The sequence below is a fragment of the Myiozetetes cayanensis genome, unplaced genomic scaffold, assembly GCF_022539395.1.
Source record: "Myiozetetes cayanensis isolate MyiCay16 unplaced genomic scaffold, myiCay2020 scf6-25, whole genome shotgun sequence".
Lineage (NCBI taxonomy): Eukaryota > Metazoa > Chordata > Aves > Passeriformes > Tyrannidae > Myiozetetes > Myiozetetes cayanensis.
Window position 1 is genome coordinate 19,017,754 of NW_026087853.1, and position 23,058 is coordinate 19,040,811.

The window sequence follows — 23,058 nt, forward strand, 5'->3', positions numbered from 1 at the left end:
AAAGAGGTAAGTTCATGATTTCAAGTTAGTTCTTTCGGGTAGTGGGCATCCTTCCCTCCCTTCCACAGATGAGTGGGGAACACTTTCCTAAGTTGAAGTCCAGAACACAATGCTTTTCTAAATGCTGGGCAAAACCACCCCCACTGAGATGTCAATGCAATGCAGATATCAGGGTACCACAGAAGAGATGTCTGTTTCTGCCTGCCTCTTTTGAACCTTCTCTGAACTTTATTCAGGGAGATCTATTAAAAGAAAATTGATTTGTCTAAGATAAAATGCTTTCTAGTTTCTGGAAGGGAAGCCAGTTTAGACATACCTTCATTTTTTTCCCCATGTAAATTAACTTTTTGTTTGTAGCGCAGAAGTAGACAGACCTCAAGGAAATTCAAGCTCATTTTTGGTGAAGCAGAACACAGTAGCTTGCCTGCTTTTCCAAACAGCCTTATGCTCCTAAAATTAAGTTTTCGATGTGTGCCCAAATATACTACAAAGAAAACATTTTCCTAGTATTTTTGGCCTCCTGTTAGGCTCCAACTGGAACCAAGAAATGTAGAAGCCATTTCAGACATGAAGGACAATTGTAATAGTTTGAATTTGTAAAGTGATCCAGATACTAACAATAATGGACTGTGGTTGGAGTGTGAGCACGGTAAAATGCCTCTTTTGCAAGAATGGTGCTTCAAATGAAGTCGTGAATAGGAGATAATTATATTAATTAATTACATTAATTATATTAGGCCTGCTATACTTTGACCAGAGGTGTAGCTGCCTATGAAACTGAAAAGGCTGTTAATTCAATCACTGAAATAATTTTGCACAAAATAATGAAAGTGTGGCAATTTTAAAATAAAGCTAAAATATTTTAATTACCTAGAACTTAGACTTGCTTGGAACTGTAGAAAAGAGTCATGGGTAGTACGTCATGTCTTATCCTTTCACATTGTATTTTACACACTAAGATAGAGACAAAGACAAATGATTCAGACAGGTTCCTTTAAGTCATGTAGCGACTGCTACTTAACAGTTTAACTATTCCTGCTGTTCTTAGACAAATTTCACCCTCAACTACAAAATGGTCTAAATTTTCTTAAGTTAGAAAACTTCACCACTTTTGTCACTTTATGAATAGAAAGGAAGCAGAGGAGGTTTAGAGATGGCTGGCATGATTTACTCTGTTTGGAAAATGAATTTAGGCTTAAATGCTAGGAACAGATGCTTTCCCTTTAGTTGAGAATCCTTGACAGGACTTAGAGTATCCTGGTCCATACATGTACTTGTGCTATAAACTTAGTTGGTTACAATACATAGTTTGCTGTGTGAAACTCCCAAACAGTGGTCACTACCTGGTAATTAGACCTGGTAATAAGACAATTACTCAAGTTAACAATTGGTAGTATCAAAAATAAACACATAGTTCTATAAAAGCAAGTGGGAACTTTATTTCCAGTAAAGTCTATTGCATAAGCACCTAAATAAGACAACCAGGATTGAATGCTACTGTATTTGATGCTCAAGAATACACACAGATACATTTTGTGCTTTAAGAATTCTTTCAGGATCATAAAGAAAGTATAAGTTATTGTTGGCCTTTTAAATGGTAATATTAGCCTTGCATCCCAGGAAAATCAAATAACAAAACATATTCATGCAGAACTCATAAATCAGGAAAACACAAAGCTGAGCTGAACAACATTTACATGACATCAATCACAAACTGTAAAATACCCAATAAAATTTCACAACGTACCTGTGGAACAAGTTTTGCAATGTGCAAATAACACAGATTCTCCATTACCAGGAAGAAGAAAAAACAAGTCTTTCAGCACACACAATACAAATTCTACAAGGTACATGAAAAACAAGTTCCACCATATGTTTGAAGAATAAATATAGTATCTTAATATTCACTAAACCTGAAGTGACCCATTGTCTCATGTTGAATCAGTATTTGGTTTTTGTGCTCTTTCGTTGCCTCAGAGTTTCATTATGAAGGTGAATTAATGTGAGAACTGGTCTCTTAAATGAATTGTTACATTTCTGAGCTGAAATGCCATGATCAATCTACTACTACCTGACTTTTACTGGCCCCATAAATTGGCCCCTAACAGATTCATGAAAGCTTCTGAAAAGCAGAAATGCAAACAGAAAGGAATGTAGCCACCTGAAACATAGATACAAATACCCTGTGCTATGTATGTGAATAGCTAGCTTCCAACAACAGAAAGAGTCAAAATGCACCCTAATGTTTACCAAGAAAATGATGCAATGAATACCACATATGGGTTTACCCTGTGTAGTGTTAGGCACTCAAATGAGACTTGTCAGAGTATCTTTAACCTTTGTTCTTTACAGGCAGGATAGTGGATTATTGCACCATCTATGTTCACATAATAGTGCCAAGATGGTGCACCATGTGGATTAGTGCACCATCCTGGAATATCAAACAGAACTGGTAGCTATGATACACAGAATGTAACATTTCCTTCAGATAGCCCTGAACTTCTGTCTTCCACCTCTCTAGATACTGGATTTTCAGAAAATACATGGAGATCTGCTTCAGAGAGCTGTAATCAGTGCTTGGTTTTGGCTGTAAAAAGTAAATAGATTACAGAAATTATGGGAGCGGGGGTGTGGGTGGGGAGGGAAGGACAGACAGGCAGGCATAGTATTGGAAGGTGTTTCTTCAAGGAGACCAGATAAAATAGCACTAGAGCAATGGACAGGAGATAAAGTTTGAGGTGACTATGCCTAAATATAGAGAACTAGACCAAACTAAAAAAAAAAAAAAAAAAAAATTAATCATAGCTATATATAATAGAAGTATCCACAATTTTCTAACACTGTCTAAAGAACAGGGGGTACATAAAGGAATTGACACTGCTAGTATCCGTCGGATTGGAAAGATACCTCTCTTCTTTGTTAGTCTCCTGGTTCTGTCCAGGACAGGGTTAATTTTTGTAGTAGCCAGAAGGGACATGACTAAGATTCTGAGGTTATTCTACACCACCTCGTCATGTGCAGGGGGCGGTGCGGAAAGCGTCCCTTCTGGTCAGGTAGGGTGGCAGAGGAGTTGGGGTATTCTCGGTTTCCACATGGTAAGCACTTGTGGTAATTGTTCGCCTTTCTTGTACACTCTGTTATTAATATTGTTGCTGTTACTGTTTGTTTTCTATCTCATTGCTGTTCCCAGTAAGTTGTTCTTATCTCAACTTGTGATTTTAACCTTAGTGCCTCTAATTCTGCTCTCCAGCCTGCCACAGAGGAAGGGAGAAAGGGAAGGGGAAAGTGGGCAAGTAACACACGGTTTGAAGTGTTTCAGTGGGAATATTAAATCAGGGAATACTGTTTCTAAACCATAACAGTTAGTCATTCCTTTTCAAATTTTTTTGAAGTATTTGACCTTGCAGCTGTGGAGGCACATGGAGGTTGCTGTAGCCGTAGGAACCTCTGATCACAAGGAAATGTGCAAAAACTCAACCTTGAGAAAGAAAATGTGTATTTCTTTGCTCTTAACTGAAGCAAAAAGCAGTGATGGAAAAGAAGAGTAGAAAGAGAAGGAAAGGCTAGTCATAGAGAGATAAACAGAAAAGAAAATGATGGGAATAAAGATGTGGAGAAAGCAGAAACATGTAAGATTTATCACTGCTAGTCAGTTACTCAGGGGAGTGTCACAACATGAAGAACTAGATTTTTGTTTAGGAAGAAGGGTACAAGTAGAGAAATATCCAGTTTGCAGCTGTGAGAAGGGGCATCTAGATTTTTCCATCTCAAGCAGTTTCCCTTGGCCACATATTGTGTAATAGTGGAGTTCACAAGCCCATGTGGTATCCAGGTGAGCAGGCCTGTACTTTAGGCTGTAACAGCTCTGTACCCCAACAATATTGCCACTGAACTGATGTGCTGCTGTTAGTTACAATGATGACAATACTCCAGTGCCTACTGGAAATCCTCAAGATTAGGCCAGAGAAAATAAATCCCTATTATCTATACAATCCCATATTATCTATACAATCCCTATTATCTATACAACTTCGCACTGGAAAATATTGATAATTTATGAAAGAATTACAGGCTTTGTTCTTTTAAGATTTCTGTGAAATCTTGTCTGAGTAAGTCCAAGAGCCAATGGAAAGTTATTGTGTATATATTATCTTTTCAGTGATGCTTATTGGTGAAGTAATTTGAGAACCTTGTAGTGAATGAATACTTCTGACATGCAATTAGGAATCAGAATCTTATACCTTATTCCTGCCACATCTTTCAGTTTTCCTTTGTGGCCTTGAAGTATACTCTCATATTTATTTCTTTGTTCCATTCAACAAAAGAGACTCATGTTTAAAGTAGGGCACCTACTTAAGTGTTTAGTTAGATTATGGTTTTTCAGAGAATTTCCTAATCTCTGGAAAAAACTGATTAGTTGTTGAAGCATTAGGCCTTCAAGGTCCAGTCTTCCAAGAAATTCAGCCCTGAAAGCTGGACTGGGCTGACTGAATCCTTTTATGATGGCCAGACCTAGGACTGGACAGGGTATTGGTTTTGAGTGCAGATGAAAACAGGAGGAGGTGAGTGCTGAGTGAGTAAAATGAGATTTAGAAACAAACAAAAAAACCCAAAACAAAACCCAACAACAAAGAAACTGTTGAAGACAAAGCATACTACAGTTGCACCTTAAAACTTTCTTGGGACAGGCATGGAAGAGAAGATATTGTCTGCTTCTATCTTCTTATTCAACTCTGTCAGACCAACTTTCAAGATAAGAAAAATCAAAGCTGTGTGATGACAATCCATTTTGAGGTGCTGCAGTTGACCATGAAGCCTTGACTACGTTTGTGATTGTAATAGTTTCCCAAAAGTGCTGTGCCATGTGAAGTAAAACAGAAAGTTAACTTCAGTTGAATAATGTTTGGAGGAAGAGTCAATGATATGGTTAATTGGCAAACGCTCATTTCTTTTTCATCCATCTGAAAAGCATCCATGTTTAATGTGATGAAATTTTTTTAAATCTGATTAGAAGACTTGAAAATTCAAGTGTTCCCATACTTGCCCTATGTCCTTGAAGACCTTTATGCATTACTTATACATTGCATAAAAACTAAAATTACTTTCCTGCTGGCTTGCACATACTTTGGTTAATTTTAGCCAGTGGTTGCATTTCTCATAACCTAGTCCCTCGAAATATCTTCTTTTCAGAGTTTGCCAAATGGCTTACTAGAAATGTTAGCTCTTACAAATCTCACCTCACTTTGTTCTGACTAAGCCCTCCTGACATGCCATCTGTTCCACAGAGCATTCCTGCTGCAGCCATCACATGCCACTGTGCTTGCTCTGTACTGACTGAACTGCACTGTACTCACATATGACTCTTTACAAGGCAGAGTTTCTATTCTGTCCTGTATATTTTTTCCTTGGCTGCTAATAATTTATGGTACTCCAAAAATGACAGAAAAGCTCACAATCATCTTGAGTAGAAGAGGAGATCAGCAAAGGAAAAAGTGAATTATATAGCATTTCTCTGAATGTTGATATAAACTGAAATGATGGTATGAAATAAGTCAATAAATTGTCTTGTAGTGCATTTCAAACACTTTTGTTTGCCACTGTGAGTAAGCATGCTTGCTGACATGGGTCAGACCTGGGATAACATGGAATTTTCCTAAGAACTGATATGTACAAGTGCTTTGTAAGCTTAACCTACTATATCCTCCTTCACCTCTAACACCCTTTTCCCCCAAGTCACCACCTTTTAATTCCCTCCTAGCATTGTGTTCATGGAAATACTGGAACAAAGATTATAGAGCGCTGAAATTTCAGCCAAGGAGAAACTTTGCCAGTATTTTTTACCTGGAAAAAATAATTTTGAAAAAGATAAGAAATAGTCTTTGTTTTAATCTACATTGCGCAAATTAATTGGCCAGTCTGGGGCGTAGTTATTTGGCATAACATGCTGGTTTGGGAGCTGTTTCCAGGTACAGCATGGAGCAAATCAAGCCCTTTCTTGTTTCTGGGAGTTCCCTGTCCTTGCCATGGAATTGCATTAAGCAGTCAGAATGCTGTGGTCAGTGGCATAATTGGGTTTGGTCCCGGAAATGATTGGAATTCAGCCAAAGCCTCTGAGGGAAAGAGAAAAGGCTCTGTAAACAGTTGTAATCGGGTCTGACTGAAAAAAAAAAAAAATCATTAAGGGTGCTGTGACTTTTAAATTGCTAAAGGTGTTCTTATATTCTAATTCTCCCCCAAATGTCTGCATTTTTTTCCCTCTTGTTACCCCTATGTCTATATGGAAGATAAAGTTCCTTTCAGTTCCATATTGAAGAGACATATATATATGTATCTTTCTTCCTATACTTTTTCATCTCCTCCCTTTAGTATGAGAGGCAGCAATGCTGCCAGAAGGCAGAAGTTTTAAATATTTCTACTACCCTGTGGGGCAGGTCACCCCTATACAACAGGAGAACCATTGCAACTCCTCACTTCTACCATCACCCATCATCATAGTGGTTGTATGTAACTCCGCTGATAACCAGGTTATATATCAGATATGCTACCTGGACATTCTGAAAATACCTGAATTGTTCTCTGTGGAACATATATGACAAACACAGCTGCAGAGGAAGGCAAGATATCCAAAGAAATCAATCATGTCAGATACCTCTGTTGAGAAAGAAATAATTGGGAGACAGGAAGAACAGCTGGGTAGATGGGAAAACATCTAACAGGGAATAAAACTGCAGCATTTTGGTAGAGAAGTAAAAAATGTTTTGTGTATATCTGTATGCCTTAAAGAAATTCTTGATGTATGAGGAAACAGAATGAGCAGAACTCATAATTTTTCACTCTCTTGCTCAAGAGAGTAAAAATAAGTGCTTAGAGCCAGGATGGTGCTAGGCTGTCCTACTGCTGAGCCTGTGCACCATTAGGCAGGGTGGCCCATTTGCATCTCTGTTTTTCTCCAGTTGTTACGTAGGGTAGTGATGTTTGCCATATTTTCATCTTTTTATCCCAATGAATGACAGCTGCAGCAACAGGAAATGACTTGCTTGAAATGTCTTTTTTTGTCAGATGAGGCCTACAATGGGAGAGAGTGAAAAAAGAGGCATGAAGAATGACCTGTGTGCCTGAAAACTTGGCTGCTAGTTAATCTGATAAAATATATTGACTTTGTCTACAGACTTTGTTCTAGATAGAAATAAACAAGAGTCATGGTCTAAAATCTAAGGTGAAGACAGAGTTTTCTTCATATGAAATACTGGCAAAACTGAAGTGCAAGAACCAGAGTACAGCCCTACCCTATCTGAGCTGACTTACACCCAGTAGCAAAGGCACTCCAGAAAGGGGCTCTACTGATATGATTTAACTAAAAAAACCTTATGTTAGACTTGGTGTGTAATATGTCTAATGATCTGTATGTTGGATATTCTCCCCATGGGCAGGGACCTAGACACAGAAGACAGCTGTATTTTTCAGGAGTCAGGATTATTGCTCAGCTTTCACACAATCTGTATGAATTAAAACTGACCCTGTTTTTTAACTATTGAAGAAATACAAAAATCACTGGAGCTGGGGGATTACTGAAGTAATGTAATACTTTTGAAACCAGACCCATCCATATTTAGGAGGAAAAATGCACTGGAAGCAATGCAACCTGAGAATTATTTTCTCTGTAGCTTCAACTTGAGTTCTCACTCCAAATTTTGTGAAAGACTTGTCTAAGTTTCCAGGTATCTCCTTGGCCTCATCACACAGCATCTGAATGTGTAAGAATGCTTGGGAATCTTCATGATGTCTGTGAGGCAGGAAAAGTATTCTTGTTTTACTTTTGTTTTAAGAAGGAAAAGAAAGATATGTGAAGAGAATTACCAAAGGGCATGCAAATATCCATTCTAGAGCCAGGAAACAGGTACAAGTGTACCAGCCCAATGCCTGAACCAGCAGATTTTTTTCAGTCCTATCTATTTATGCATTACATAAATAGGTAGATGAGTACTGTAAAGATTTCCTACTATGTATTTGCTCAAAGCATGGGTGTTTTACATAATTGCTGTGACATTACTGGAACAGTCCTTAGTCAAACACACATCAACTTCATCTCCTAGAAGGCTGTTTCAGTGCTACAAGATGTACAGAGAAGTGGCTCTAATATCATCTGTCTTCTTGGCCCTGATTCAGGGTCAAGAGGATATTTCCAACGGTTGCTTTTTCAACAAAGAATGTTCTGAAACCCCAGGCTGTGTGAACTGAGCAAATGCTCAGTGCACACACTTCTATAAGAAGCTTGTTTGCCTACTAAGCAATTCCCAGCAATGTCTTTGGCTGCAAGCTATTGTTATTTGTTTGTACTAGGCAATGCCTAGAGGCTCCAGTCATGAATCAGGGCCCCATTGTGCTAGGTATTGTAGAGACACAACAAAAAGGTCTTTGTCATACTCTTAAGTCAAATCTGAGGTGAGTCTGGGAAAAGAACTTTTCCAAATCCAAAGTTCTAGGGCCAACTTCTAATCAGTTTACTGCTCTCTCCAGACTTTGGGTTTATTCTTGGTTTTCTCATCTGTATTGTTTATTCAACACAGATAATAAATGAACTCTGAAAACAGAGTGGGAAATGGGGAAAATTGATATAGTTACTTATATTTGCCACTGACCTTTTAAACAAATAGCCAGCCAGTGATTGACAGAGGTGCCTTGGGAACTTTGTTACCATCCTTGGGTTGCTTCATCTCTCTCAGTGCTTTGTTGTGGTGACTAAAGTGTATCCTGAGGCAGAAATGACTCTTGCCAGAAAATCACATTTTTCTGTCCGTATTTCAGATGTATTTCATTTGCTTCATGCATATGCCATTGCTGGGGGTATCCACACGACAACAGGATTCTTGCTCCTCAGGCATTCACCAGCTGCTGGCACTTGAAGTCACATTCCTTTCTGTATCACATCACATTTAGTTGCTGTGGATACTCTTGTGATGCCAAAAACAAAGGATTAGGCTTTGTCCTAGTCCTTCCTCTTCTAGAACAAAAGGTTCTGCTTCTGAATGTCCTGTCTGCAGTACAGGCAAGTGGAGCAATGAGGGTCACTGAGGAGGGATAGTACTGAAGCTCCACAAAACCTGCCACCCTACACATGTGGCAACTAAATTCTTACCTCCCCAGAGGACTTTGGGTGAATGGAATAGGGAAACAAACTTGTAGTGAAACTACTAAAGTGCAAATACCTACAAAGTCATGTCAGATCCCACTCACCACATGCTGCCTTCCCCCCATTTCTGCATCTTATTAGTAAATACTCCACCATTGCTTCAGCATTTTGGCTTTTCACCTTTTCTGGATATCCTCTTTACCTCTACTCTCAAACTTAGAACAAGAATAAACTTTTCTAGGGTTTGGAGATATTGCTGATGCCACATGGGATAATTGAAGCCACAATTACAGAAAACAGGTCTGGAAAGTCCCTCTTCATCTGCTGGGAAATCTCTATGTAATGCAAGAAGAAGATGGTCTGAGCTGTAGTTTAGATCTTTCTGACCCTCCAAAGCAGCTCTGTAGGAAGTGATTCTATTTCAAAACCCACATTCAGCTAACAAAAAGAAAAAACAGTAATATTTCTGACAAAATAATAATATTAAAGATCATGTTTATTTTCAGAATAATTCAGCATTTAATACTTATAAATGTTAGCTATTTTGATCTATATGCCAATTAATTAAGCATCTTTATAACTAATTTTTTAATTTTAAAAAAATATTCTTAAAATAAAAATGAAGTTAATAGATTTAGCCACTGTTGGTGGGCTTGTTTCATTATCCTTTTCTGCCATGGATTTTAAACTTGAAGGAACAAACATTTATCAGCTAAAACAAAGCCTTTTTTTCAGTTTCCTTTTCTGTCTTCTGAGATGCATTCCAGAATTTCAAAGAAGCCACAATAAAGCTTTAATTTTCTATTTATATGCTCCTAAGTTATTTTCATTCATATATCTATAACCAGACAAGTATTCTGAAAATTCACATAGAAGTATAATCACTTTGTTCTTCTTTTGGGATACTGACTCATAATTAAATAGATGCAGCTGAAAGACAAAAATGTGGCATTGAGACTGTACTGCTGCAGTAAGGGGAAAAAAAGATGGAAACAGAAGTTCTAAGGTCAGCAAAGCAGATTGGAATAGGAACTCCAAAAATCAGGTTAATGTCCTGGTGCATCCACGGATATCCTGTACCAACCATGTCAGTTACAGCTAGTGTTCTATATTTTGGCTTTAAAATAGTAATAAGTATTTTCCTGTGTCAGAGGCTTTTGTGGGGAATAATACTTATTAGTGACTGTATCAAGAGAAACAAGAAGCTTAATTAGCCTCTCACTAGAGAACTGATACCTTCCTTAAAGCTAGAGAAGAGAGGTACTGAAGGCAGCCAAAATTCAACCCTTTGCTGTTTATTTAATGAGTTAGCTCACAGTTGGTATTTGTTATGAATTGCACAGTTAAAGAATTTACTTTAAAAATGCCTTTTTGTTGAGTCTTGAATGTCTTGTCCAAAATGTCTCAGTTTTAACAAACTTTCAGAGAATTTGAGCCTGACCTGGATTCTGAACCTAGCCAGATGTAACGCTGCCAGGCAGCGTCTGCAGCTCTGGGTTAGGTAGCTGCAGGAACATTTCCAGAGTAGGGCTGTGCACTCCAGGTCTGCAGCCTGGCTAAGCTTCACCACCCTCTTGGAAGGGGTCTCGGGCTCCTACTGTGGAGCCAAGACTTACAGACTTGGAAGTTTGGAAAAGGTTTTTTGAATCTACAGGACAGGCCTGTGCCACCACTCAAGCACAAGCTGTCGGTGGGGACTCCCTGTTCCAGGATACAGTCCTTTCATGGCTTCTTGTTTTGGAGCCAGGGAAGCAGAAAGGAAATCAAAGTGTTAGACTTATTGTTTTATAAGTCCCTGCCTTAAAGTAAACAATTTTCTTCTTGGGCACAAAACGTCCCTTAGATAAAAATGTTGTATTTCTTATAAAAACTGTTAATGCTGCTGAAATGTTAGAGATAATTATTGTAATATTGCTTTTAAGGTGTCAGAAATGTGTCATATTAAACCAAAATATAGTCTAATTCAAACAGGTCACATGTAGCAAGTAACAATTATGTCTAAAACATTGTAACCATACAACATTTTTGGAAACGTCTTTGTTTAAAAAACAAGATTTACCCATGCATTTTTAAACAATTTAAAACAATAACTAATTGGAGCATAAGAAATACATTTATATTATTTTATTTTTAGTCTCTTGTATTCAGGAAGAGGATAGGCAATTTCCCTGAGTTCTCTGAAATATTTCTATTAAGCTCCAAGCTCTCATTTGTTCAAGTGATAATTTTCCATGTCTAACCTCAATTTTATTAGAAAGGAAAATTTCTATAACTTGACTCAGTCAGTCTCTGTTTCATGCTGCACTGCAAAGGAAAAACAGCTGTTTTTATAGACATATCTCAAGCAAGGTGATCTGCCTTTCCATGTAACTCTTGCAAACACAGTGCTGCCACTTTTACAAAAAAATGGTAATGTGAAATACTTACTTTCTTGACATATATTGTAGGGGGCTAGGAAATTAAAGTCTTAACCAAACTGAAGATAAATTCTTAAAATAACTTGTAGAATTCATGTCTTCTGTAACATTTTTGATGTGGAAGATCTGCTAAGAGGATAGAATCAGGGAGTGCTTTGAGTTGGAAGGGACCTTTAAAGGTCACCTAGTATAACTGCCTCTGCAGTGAACTCCATCCAAGCTGACCTTGAATGTTTCCAGGAATGGGACATCCACAGTTTTCTGGGCAACCTGTTAGTCTCTTAAAAAAATTCTTCCTTATATCTTGTCTGAATTTACCATCTTTTAATCTAAAACCTACTGCAACAAGCCCTGCTTAATAAACCCCCTTTAATTACCGAAAGACTGAAGTAAAGTCTTCCTGAAGCCTTCTCTTTTCCATTTCGAACAGCCCCAACTCTCTCAGCCTATCCTCACAGCAGCAGTGCACCAGTCTTCCAATCATTTTTTTGGCCCTCCTCTGGACTTGTGCCAACAGGTCCATGTCTTCCTGTGCTGAGGATCCAGAGCTGGATGCAGCACTCCAGGTGGAGTCTCATGAGAGCAGAGTAGAGAGGCAGAATCACCCTGCTTGGCCTGCTGGTCAGATTCTTTTAATGCAGCCCAGGGTGGCTTTCTGGGCTGCAAGTGCACATTAATTGCTCATGCCCAGTTTCTCATCCACCAGCACCCCAAGTCCTTCTTTGAAGTATAGTAAATGATCTATCAAGGACAAAATATATTTGTTCTGAAATTTAAATTCACATATTTTTCCAAGCATGTTCCATTCCTCAACCTCAAAATTTGCCTGTACTACAGGGAATTTTCATTAAAATTGACCATAATAAGTCTGATAGTCCTTGAGTTCGGATAGCCAGAGGACATTAGGAGAAGGCTGAAGTACTTAACACCTACTTTGCCTCAGTATTCACCAGTAGGACAGGTGACCCTCAGGACAACTAGCCTCTGGAGCTGGTAGACAGGGACAGGAAACTGAATAGCCCCCCTTGTTCCAGGAGGAAATAGTCAGTGACTTACTGAGCCACCTGGATCCACACAAGTCCATGGCACCAGATGGGATCCATCCTAGAGTGATGAGGGAGCTGGCAGAAGAGCTTGCCAAGCTGCTCTCCATCATTTACCAACAGTCCTGGCTCTCTGGGGGGGTCCCAGATGATTGGAAGTTGGTGAATGTCACACTGATCCACAAAAAGGGCTGCAAGGAGGACCTGGGAAACTACAGGCCTGTCAGCCTGACCTCAGTGCCTGGCAAGGTTATGGAGCAGATCATCCTGAGTGCAATCACATGGCACCTACAGGATGGATAAAGGATCAGACCCAGCCAGCAAGGGTTTAGGAGGGGCAGGTCCTGTCTGACCAACCTGATCTCCTTATATGATTAGGTGACCCGCCTGGTGGATGAGGGAAAGGCTGTGGATGTGTCTATTTGGACTTCAGCAAAGCCTTTGACACTGTCTCCCATAATATGCTCCTGGAAAAGGTGGCAGCCCATGGCTTGGACAGGGGCACTCTGTGCTGGGTTAAGAACTGGCTGGAGGGCTGGGCCCAGAGAGTGCTGGTGAACGGGGCTGCATCCAGCTGGCGGCCGGTCACCAGTGGTGTCACCCAGGGATCAGTGCTGGGCCCAGTCCTGTTTAATATCTTTATTTATGATTTAGATGAGGGGATTGAGTCCATCATCAGCAAATTTGCAGACAACACCAAGTTAGGAGGGCGTGTCAACCTGCTGGAAGGCAGGAGGGCTCTGCAGAGGGACCTGGATAGGCTGGAGAGTTGGGCCGATTCCAACAGGATGAAGTTCAACAAGGCCAAGTGCCGGGTCCTGCACTTTGGCCACAACAACCCCTGCAGCACTACAGGCTGGGCACAGAATGGTTGGAGAGCAGGGAAAGGGATCTGGGAGTGCTGATTGACAGGAAGCTGAACATGAGCCAGCAGTGTGCCCAGGTGGCCAAGAAAGCCAATGGCATCCTGGCCTGCATCAAGAACAGTGTGGCCAGCAGGAGCAGGGAAGTGATCCTTCCCCTGTACTCAGTGCTGGTGAGGCCACACCTTGAGTATTGTGTTCAGTTCTGGGCCCCTCAGTTCAGGAAAGATATTGAAGTGCTGGAGCAGGTCCAGAGAAGAGCAACCAGGCTGGTGAAGGGACTTGAGCACAAGTCCTATGAGGAGAGGCTGAGGGAGCTGGGGTTGTTAAGTCTGGAGAAGAGGAGGCTCAGGGGTGACCTCATCACTCTCCTCTGAAAGGAGGTTGTAGCCAGGTGGGGGTCGGTCTCTTCTCCCAGGCAATCAGCAGCAGGACAAGAGGGCATGGTCTTAAGCTCTGTCAGGGGAGGTTTAGATTGGATATTAGAAAGAAGTTCTTTACAGAGAGAGTGATCAGGCATTGGAATGGCCTGCCCAGAGAGGTGGTGGATTCACCGTCCCTGGAGGTTTTTAAGATGAGGCTGGATGTGGCACTGAGTGCCATGATCTAGTAATCACAGTGGGGTTGGATCAAGGTTTGAACTTGATGATCTCTTCCAACCCAGTTAATTCTATGATTCTATAATTCTATGATAAGACTACTGTCTCTAGTAGGTTTCCCATGACTTCCAGATTCCTTCTCATAGGGCATCCCTGAACGTTTTCCGACTTTTAGATTTCAGAGCAACCCATCTATCTAGGTTGGCCCAGGCCAGCTGATGGCACTGCAAGTACCAATTTTATTCAGCATCCGCAAACTCAGAGAAGATGCTTTTAAAGGGAGGACAGAAAACGTGTTTTCCAAAGACATTTATTTGTACTCTTGAGCTTGTGAGAAACTTGAGATATTGGTTTTAGTGTGACTCAGGCAAATATTATATTTGAAAAATACGAGATTTTCACTAATCCAAAGTCCTTCCATCTTTGTAAGTTTGCACACATCATTACACAAGTCATTGTTATAGCATAGTATGTTATCTTTAGATAAAACAGTAAAACTAAAAAAAAAATAAAACAGGTTGCTATTTGGGTAGATAGGATGGAGATCTGAAACTAGTAAATCCACTAATGATTGACCTCCTGCTGTACTTTCAGCTGGTAAACTGTCATTTTTGTGCGTCATTTTGGCTGCTGCTCTGTGTATCTTCAATGAATGAGGAAAAGACCCATAGCTTCTGCCTTTGGCTTGCCTTGCAGGCTGACTGTGGAGGACAGGTGGTGCATGGGGTGCTGCAGGCAGACATTGGGCTCCCAGGCTGCGTGCACAGAGGGGACCATGTACTCTCACTGCTTACAGCAAGAAGACCATGGTCTGCACTGGAGAACACAAGGGCTGCAATAAACAAATAGAGATAAAATGCTTATCTTCTTATTTCCCAAACTTCTACAAAATTAAGAGACCATTTTTGAGAAACTTACACTGGTAAACTGTTCTCTGTTGTGAGCAGCATCTTGCTGTCTTCGCTCAAGGAGGAGTTTCATATTCTAGAGGCCCTAGTTTGCACAGTTTAAGAAAGCTGGACATTTCCTAGAAGCCTGAAGATTTTTGGTTACTAGAAATGCTAGAGATTTCCTCATGGTAAGAAAAACCACAGACTTCTCCAATTACAAATATAATTGTAATTCACAATTAGAGGTTACAAGAAATAACATTTCCTGAAGAACACTTACCAAAACCAGTTTAAACCTGTAGTCATTGTTTGCAGGGCAGGAAGGATGCATTTTGTCTAGTACCTCTTATGTGGATTACATATTGCCATTACTGAAAGAAACGTTCTTGAAACACCCTTGAAAGGCAAAGTGAAACATTTGGAATGAGAAATGCATTTCTAAAATGGCTTTTTCATCTTCTCCATCATTCTGTCCCAAAGTATTCAAGACATATTGTCATCTGTCAGACTAAACAGAGAAAGGAAAACATTAGTCAATTCTTGAAATATTTCAGTGCCCACACATCCTCAGTTCTCATGACTTTTTTTCTTCAGCCATTTGTGTCAATGATATTATCTATTCAGAGAACTATGAAGCAATAGTATAGAATGTTAATTTCTATAATGTCTTTCATTCCATGTACTGCCCCAAACAAACACTTTACCAAGTTAAATAACATACCTATGGAATTCAAATATTGCAGAAGAAGAGGCAAGGATAGGCCAGTGTTTTCTGCTGAAGATAGAATAGTAACGGCAGCTTCTAGGGGTTGTTACAGGATGTAAATGAGGGTTTTCTTATAACTTCAGTTTCTGTATTTCAGGGACTTTGTTAGGGGCAGGATGCTCAAGCAGAATTTGGAAGAGGGCAATTCCAAGACAGGAAAACGGGACAGAATGGCATTTCAGTTCTATTTAACCAGTTCAACTCTATCCTGCTTTCTTGTTTGTTTCTGATTGAATACAAAACTTAAAGGGATACAGTTTTCCAGAGCAGCATACATTGAAGTAACTCTTAAATTTACAGTGTGATAGTGGTTTATATGAATTCGAGGTGTGATAAACCAAGAAAGTGGAATATTAGGAGTTTGTGAGTTTTTTGTAGTTGTGAGCTGACACTTTACTAAGCCTATGAGATTTTTGGCACACTTAGGTAAGATACTACAATCTATTCAGAGCTTACCTTCCAGCACAGATCTGAACTTCATTTCAGTTTGAAGTTTTATGTTAATCCAAGTCTGAATTCTACTCTTTGGTGCATTTGTCTCACTTTTATCCTGCCCATACTGTATGGATACAATATACAAATATTGTCTCACCACTTAATCTGTTAATGAATCACTGACTTTATAGAAATATATACAAAAGTAAATACAAAACCAGAATAGAGCACAATTACATCACAGTGAAATCTTTGGCAACTGTCTCATTAAAACAGTCATGAAGATAATTTTTAAGTCTGCATAAATATTAGTAGTAGATGCCATAGCATTGTGCTTTCCAAAGAAAGTTATACATAACCAAATATTGGATTAGTCACATTCAGTGATTTATGAAAGTAGTCATGCTCATGGGAGCCAGCAGCTAGGCTTTTTCTCTTTGACATTTCATAGTCATTAAAAAGGTACCTCAAAATATGTATGCTTGACTTTGATACTAGCTTAAGATTACACTGGGAAATGCCCTGAAGACTATGTGCCTACAGAAAGAAAGATCAATTTTTATAGTTATCTGGACACTGCAAAGGAGCACTGATGACACAAATAGGGTGTAAATTCTTGTATAGTTGAATGTGTTTTCAGTTTTATACTACTAGTGTAATTCTGTGAGTGAAAAATATAAATGTTATATGTAAAATATAACAGTTCCTCTTGCAAGAGGTAGTCTTTTTATATTTAAAAAAAAATTAAAAAATGAAGAGTCACTATAGATTAATATATTTGTATTATTTAGGCATGAAATAAATCCTCACATAATCTGGTAACAGACATTACACTCCTTAACAGTGTCTTCCAGTAATTTAACAAGTATGGAACAGCAGTGGTATTGAAAAGTTGTTAGTTGCTTGGTGTTTGAAGTTTTGCAATTCTGCCTCTGAATTTAGGAATATAATTGTCAAATAATTCTACACTTTAATAAAAATTGAGGATTTTTGAATAAACAGTCTTGCTTTGGAAGAAGAATTGCAATGACAGTAAAAAAGTAATGACAGCAGCAGCTGGCGTGGGTCTAAATGATACCTTTGAAAAGAAACTTGATGTGAGAATGCTAACTGGTCAGCAGATTGCATAACATCAGTTCAGCTTCAGCTAGAGGAATATGCAACAGTGTAAGACCCCAAGTCTTGAGCTATGAGATTACCAAAGGATTTTACGTTAAAAATATACAGGGCTCCAAAAACTTTGCCTGCCGAATTATTAGAAGCACCTTTGCTTCTTTTGACACTTTAAGAGAGAGTGTATAGGAGAAAAGCTGCACACATTTTCTCAGGGGGTACTTTTACTGGTAAACTTTTAGAAATAAGAGATCTTGGCAAAAGTTTAAAGGGTAACATTCAACCGAAACAAAGCATTCCACAAAGCACTGACTTGGCACGTGCTAACCCATACAACTTAGCAAAATCCAACCCATTTAGTCCCATGTTACCCAAACTATTAAGAAAGGAGATTAAGAGAAGAAATAAAGAATGAGAGAAAAGCAAGAGGAAAAATCATAACTACTACTAGACAGTCCTGTGAGAGTCCAGCTTCCGTATGTACAGGTGTTAGGGATCAAACAAACATAGAGAGCACATGTTGCTGCTGTTACGTGCTTTGGTCCCACTGTGGTCACACCCCTTGCTCCCTGGTGGCACTTCTGGTGTGCTGCAATCTGGGGCTGGGTTAAGGGCTCCAGGGTGTGGTATAGGCTGTGCGCCTGATGCCCAGTGACTAACAGCTGCTCCAGGGCTGCCCTAGGAGTCTCACAGGGGCTGGAATGTGGCACAGGGTATCACCTCATCTCTGTGAGATTTGATCTGTTCCTCCCACCTCCCTACACACACTTGAGTTGGTCTGAAACAATAATTAATATAATAATCCAGTGTCTCACAAACAGGAGGGTGAAACAAGTATTTCCTACTGCTTTACCTGGTACTGTTTGCCACCAGTACCATTATCACAAGCCTTTTTTGTGTGCCATTTTTTTTCATCCCTGCAAATACTCTTCAAAGAAAAGTCAGGGACCTATAGAGCTAAGCTTAATACAGTTTTTGAAATATACTATAAAGGGCTGCAGACCAGAATCCAACATGTGAGATGGTCCAATCATTCCCACTTATAGAAACAGAAATGATCACAATAACTAGTGACTCAAACTAGGTCCAGCTGGACAGCTGGAATCCTTAGGTGAATTAATAATTTTCTAAGGTACTGAACAGAAAGCTATTTCTCTGTCTTCTGAAATAAGTTGTGAATGTCCCAAGGAACTGGAAATAACTGATAGTCCTCTTCATGTAAAACCTCATCTATTTTCCTTTTAACATTCTCAGAAAATCAAAGTCTGACATGGCTATAACCAGTCTCAAAATCTGAGCTAAATACTCTGTGCTATACTGCTCAAGTGGAGAAGCAAAAAGGAAGTCATTCACTCTCCTACATATTATGGTGTATAGTTACACAGTTACAGCATTCTTCCATTAAAAAAAGAATTTGAATTCAGTAGATCCAAATCTTTCTGGTATTTTTTTCTGCTGGTGTATCCACGTACAAGCAGTGATACTTTTGCTCTGAGAACATCTCCTGTAAGGACTGGATGTGTTTCAATGCTCACCATATGACTTAATTTTTCCAAAGAAATTATGAAAATATTTTGTAAAATCAAGGTCCAGCTAGCTTAGGTCCAGCTAGCTTAGTGTCATGCCTCTAACCATGGCTAAATATGGTTGCCAAAAGAATTTCAGAATAGGGCAAATGTACAGATATTTCTACATCATACTTTCCCAACATTTTGGGATTTCCTAATGCAACAATAACATTTCTTCATTAGAAATATAAATTATGTACCCATTACTTAGTTCTGGGGACGTGTTTTATGGAAAATAAATATATTCCTATAAGCATGTACACACACACATATGGTTGTTGTTGGAGGCTTAATATGTATGTCGATAAATTCCCATTTTAATGCCAAAGTGCGTTCTTGGTCTTCTTGGGCTATGGCAGAAAGGAGGCTTGCTACACATCAGTGCATGTGTAAAATTTTTGCTGATTATCTGTTGAGTATCTGTGCTGGCTCAAAACACCCAGCCTCCATCTGTCCTCAAAAACCATGGACACTTGAAAAATCACAGAATCATTGAGAATCACAAAATCACAGAATCTTTAAGGTTGGAAGACACCTCTAAGATCATCTAGTCCAAGCATCAACTTAGCGCCAGAATTACCCCTAAACCACATCACTAAGTGCCATATCCAGATGCCTCTTGAACACTTCCAAAGACTGTTACTCTACCACCTCCCTGGGCAACTTATTCTTTCTAATACCCAATCAGAACCTCTCCTGGCATGACTTAAGGCCACGTGATTTCATTATACAAAATCGTAAAAAAAAAAAAGTTGGGAGATTTTCATTGTTTTCTGAGTCTTAGATGTTCATTTGGAGAATGTTTTTTGACCTTTTCCCTCCCCAAAGATTTAAAATAAAACTAGTTTCCAGTTCCTGAGGTGTCATGTAGCCACAACTTCAAATACCTTAAAGCCATAAAGAAAGCAGCAAATACTGCTAGCATTGACACAGCAAGTAATTTTTAGGTAAAAAGCTTCAGTCAGGCTTTCACAGCCACTGCTACATTCCTTCTTTATGATGCTTTAGAAGTTCCAGACGAAGAGGAAGTGCTGAAATACTCAGAAAAAGGCTCTTCTCTGCCCCAGGATGGAGTCCTGTCTGGAACTCGGTATGAACCACTGTACCACGGAAAGGAGACTGTTCTTGGGCGAAACTGATTCTGGCTTCTACAAACCTATGGCATCCGAAGACTTGGGCTAAGATGCAGGGCTATAGACTGTGACCTTTTGTGTGCATTCTTCCCATAATTATACAACAAAAATGCAGACTGTTGTTTCTATCTTGCTAAATATCAGCTGTGAGTTTGAAACTGTCCAAGATCCAAACCAACACATTTTAACTTAAAAGCAAAAAGCTTAAAAAGTAGGCAAAAGCCACAAGTTGGAGATCAGAGATAGCAGTATGTCCTACAGAAAGAGGCATAAGACAATACTGATGGAAATTTGTGTTTGTTTGTTTGTTGGGCAGAAACTGGAAATATTCTAAGACTTTCTAGGAAAAAGCAGTGTGGAGTGGTTTTGGGATGTCAGAAAACTTCGACAGTGCTCAGGTGGGGAGAGCTTTTAGGAAGGTCAGAGAATGGGTTGAGGAAAGGATTTGAAGAAGTCGTCATTGTAAACTTTGCAGAAACTGTGAGGTAAGAGGTTAAGAAATAATAGCAGAGAAACAAAAGTTATTTTATTATTGAAATTATATCTGCTAGTGAAACTCTCTTATTTAATGAGAACAGGTGATAACAATTCCTAAGAAAATATCATGATTCTCATAACCATTTAATCCTTGCTCACCTGTGTACATAGAAAATCACAGTGGGAAGAGAGCTCTGGGGTCAGTTCAGCAATTCTCTTTTTGGCATGAACCTGTGTTTGTCTTCCAGATGATTGGAGAAATTTATTGGGCAGTGTCTTCTATTCAGTGATAGCAGAGACGATATCATAATTATTTCTGATATTTGGTTGGCTCTGTGCCTTCACTAAGCCATGGCTGCTGAGGTAGATAAGCAAAGCTTCACATCACGCTGACTGAGCTTTTCCTAGATAATAAGAAACACTTGCACAACATTAATCCAGAGCAGATTATCTACCTTGCAGGTATCTGGAGCTTTAGAAGGCCTGGAGCACTTCAATAGCTAATTGGTTTGTGGTCACCATGGATGTTATAAGCCCCTTCTGAGCATCTTCTGAAACACTTTTGTATCATGTCCCTTTCATGCCACTTTATTAATTTCCTCCAGTTCTCAAAGTATCTTGTACTTTTGTAAAAAAGGCTGAAGAGTGAACTTAGTCTCATGATAAGAATTAACAGGCACAGCAGACTTCAATGAATTAGATTGAAGTCAAGTCTGTTGGCACAGCCCACTGGCGTGCCAAAAAGATGAAGATGTGAGTTATGATGTATCTCCTGGGTGTTGTGATTTTTTCTATGTGGAATACTCAAGGAGAAATATTAATGGTGCTTTAATGTATTTCAGTCTGATGTATTATCTAGAAATCACATATTTTTGAACAGGTAAGAAATGGAGATATTTTGCTCCCTGATAAAAGAAATACCTTGACATACTAATTTGTTGTAATCAACACCTTTTCCAGACTTTTGTTACTTTCAACTATAATTTTGTTAGGAAGGTGTTGTAGATCCAGGATGGGTCTCCTAATGAAGATGAAATGCAGTTGCAGAGCAGATATAGCCATGTGCAGGGCCATCTGCCTGATTCCAATGAGCAACCTAAACTTAAATCTCCAACATCCCAGAAACTGTTAGTGCTCTCTCTTCCCCCACCTCCTTTTAGAACCAAACATCAGAGGTTTCTTTGAGGATTTATGTTTTGTATAGAATCTGGTAATATTTAAATGAATTATGGCCTAAAATAAATGTGCACAGAAAGAAAGATATATGATTTTTCAAGTATTTTTAAAGCCAATAGAACTTAAACCCATAAATTTGGGGAGTCACAGCTGTACATTGTGCCAGGAACAACAAAATTAAGTGAAAGAGTTTTCTTATTTTTGTTCTTGGTCATCCATCTTAAATGCTAATGTTTTTATTTGTGCAAATGTTGACACTGAAAATAGGATAATCAGGGTTTTAGTAGGATTTTACTGTGGTGAGAATGAAATCCAGTATTATCCAATGACTTTGTGAAGGAAATTATTAACTCTGCAGAGAGTCCTGAAGTGACTACAGGCAAACTGGGAGAGAGCCAACAGAACTATAAGCAGAATTTATGTCTATCCATAATGTTTATTTTGGCACAAAGGGAAATGACTGAGCAAGTGCAAGAATAGGAAAAAACTGAACTTTGTCAGAAATTTTTTAGTGTTCTGAAGTGGCCTGTGAATAAATCAACAAGACAGAGAAAACTTCCAGGTATGTCCACAAAATTATCTCTCATTAGACAAAGGACTGTGAACAGTGGCTCTTCAGGTGAGTGAAGGCTACAGCTGAAGCGTGCCATGCTTTAGGCAGGAACAGACTGCATTTTGGAAGTCAGTCTGAGTGTGGGAAATAGGGAGACAGTAGGGAGTGGGGTTAGTAACAGTGAAATAGGAAACAGTATTAGTAACACATTGAATACATTACTCTCCTACGATAAATGAACAAGGGCACGTGTTGTGAGACTAGGAATTGCTTGCTTTCCAGGCTAGAGATAGATCTGATGTAATTACATGTTGTCCTTGGGTTTGGCAATACTACATCTCACCAAGAAAGGGTCATCTTTTTGTTGCTTCTGTCACCTCCGGTGACAGGCTGAAAGGGCTGATGCAGTAAAGCAAAAGTATATCCTTATGTGCTTGTTTTGATTTCAAAGCTTTAAGTTTGCTCCTCCTTTGCACTCTATGGAAAGTAGACCAATGTAGAAGTACATAATCAGCTTCTGGATTGCCAAATGATAGAATTCCCTCATAAATTAATGAGAGGATGGGCACTCAGGTGAGATAAGCTGTGGATCTGTAATTGTTTTTTTCCATGTATGTCCAGGTTTTTTGTTAGTTTGTTGTTTGTTTTTTAATACCTCAAAATGCAGAGATTTTTACTTGTTTCTTACATTCACTATTCTAACATTCTTATTTTCTTATAAGCAAGGATCCATTATACTTTAGAAATTTTAATTTTAGAGCAAGTATTTCAACACTTGTTTATTTTCTGCTAAACACAGGCCTGAAAAAGCATGTGTTTACAAAGTATTTTTGGGGTTGGGTTGAGAGTTGTGGCAACAAGAAAATCTAGAGTGGTTTGGGGGTTTTTGGGGGAG

General features: G+C 39.1%; 1 protein-coding gene and 1 long non-coding RNA gene across 3 annotated transcripts in view; one reads left to right on the forward strand and one right to left on the reverse strand.

Moving 5' to 3' along the window:
- Nucleotides 1-23,058, forward strand: part of CEP128 (centrosomal protein 128) — a 195,567-nt gene that overhangs the window by 167,803 nt on the left and 4,706 nt on the right. The window lies entirely within an intron of this gene.
- Nucleotides 14,269-15,445, reverse strand: LOC126650798 (uncharacterized). Its single transcript, XR_007631502.1, has 3 exons — nucleotides 15,223-15,445; nucleotides 14,971-15,079; nucleotides 14,269-14,884 (listed from the first exon to the last, which is right to left on the reverse strand). It is a non-coding gene; the product is annotated as an uncharacterized LOC126650798 (long non-coding RNA).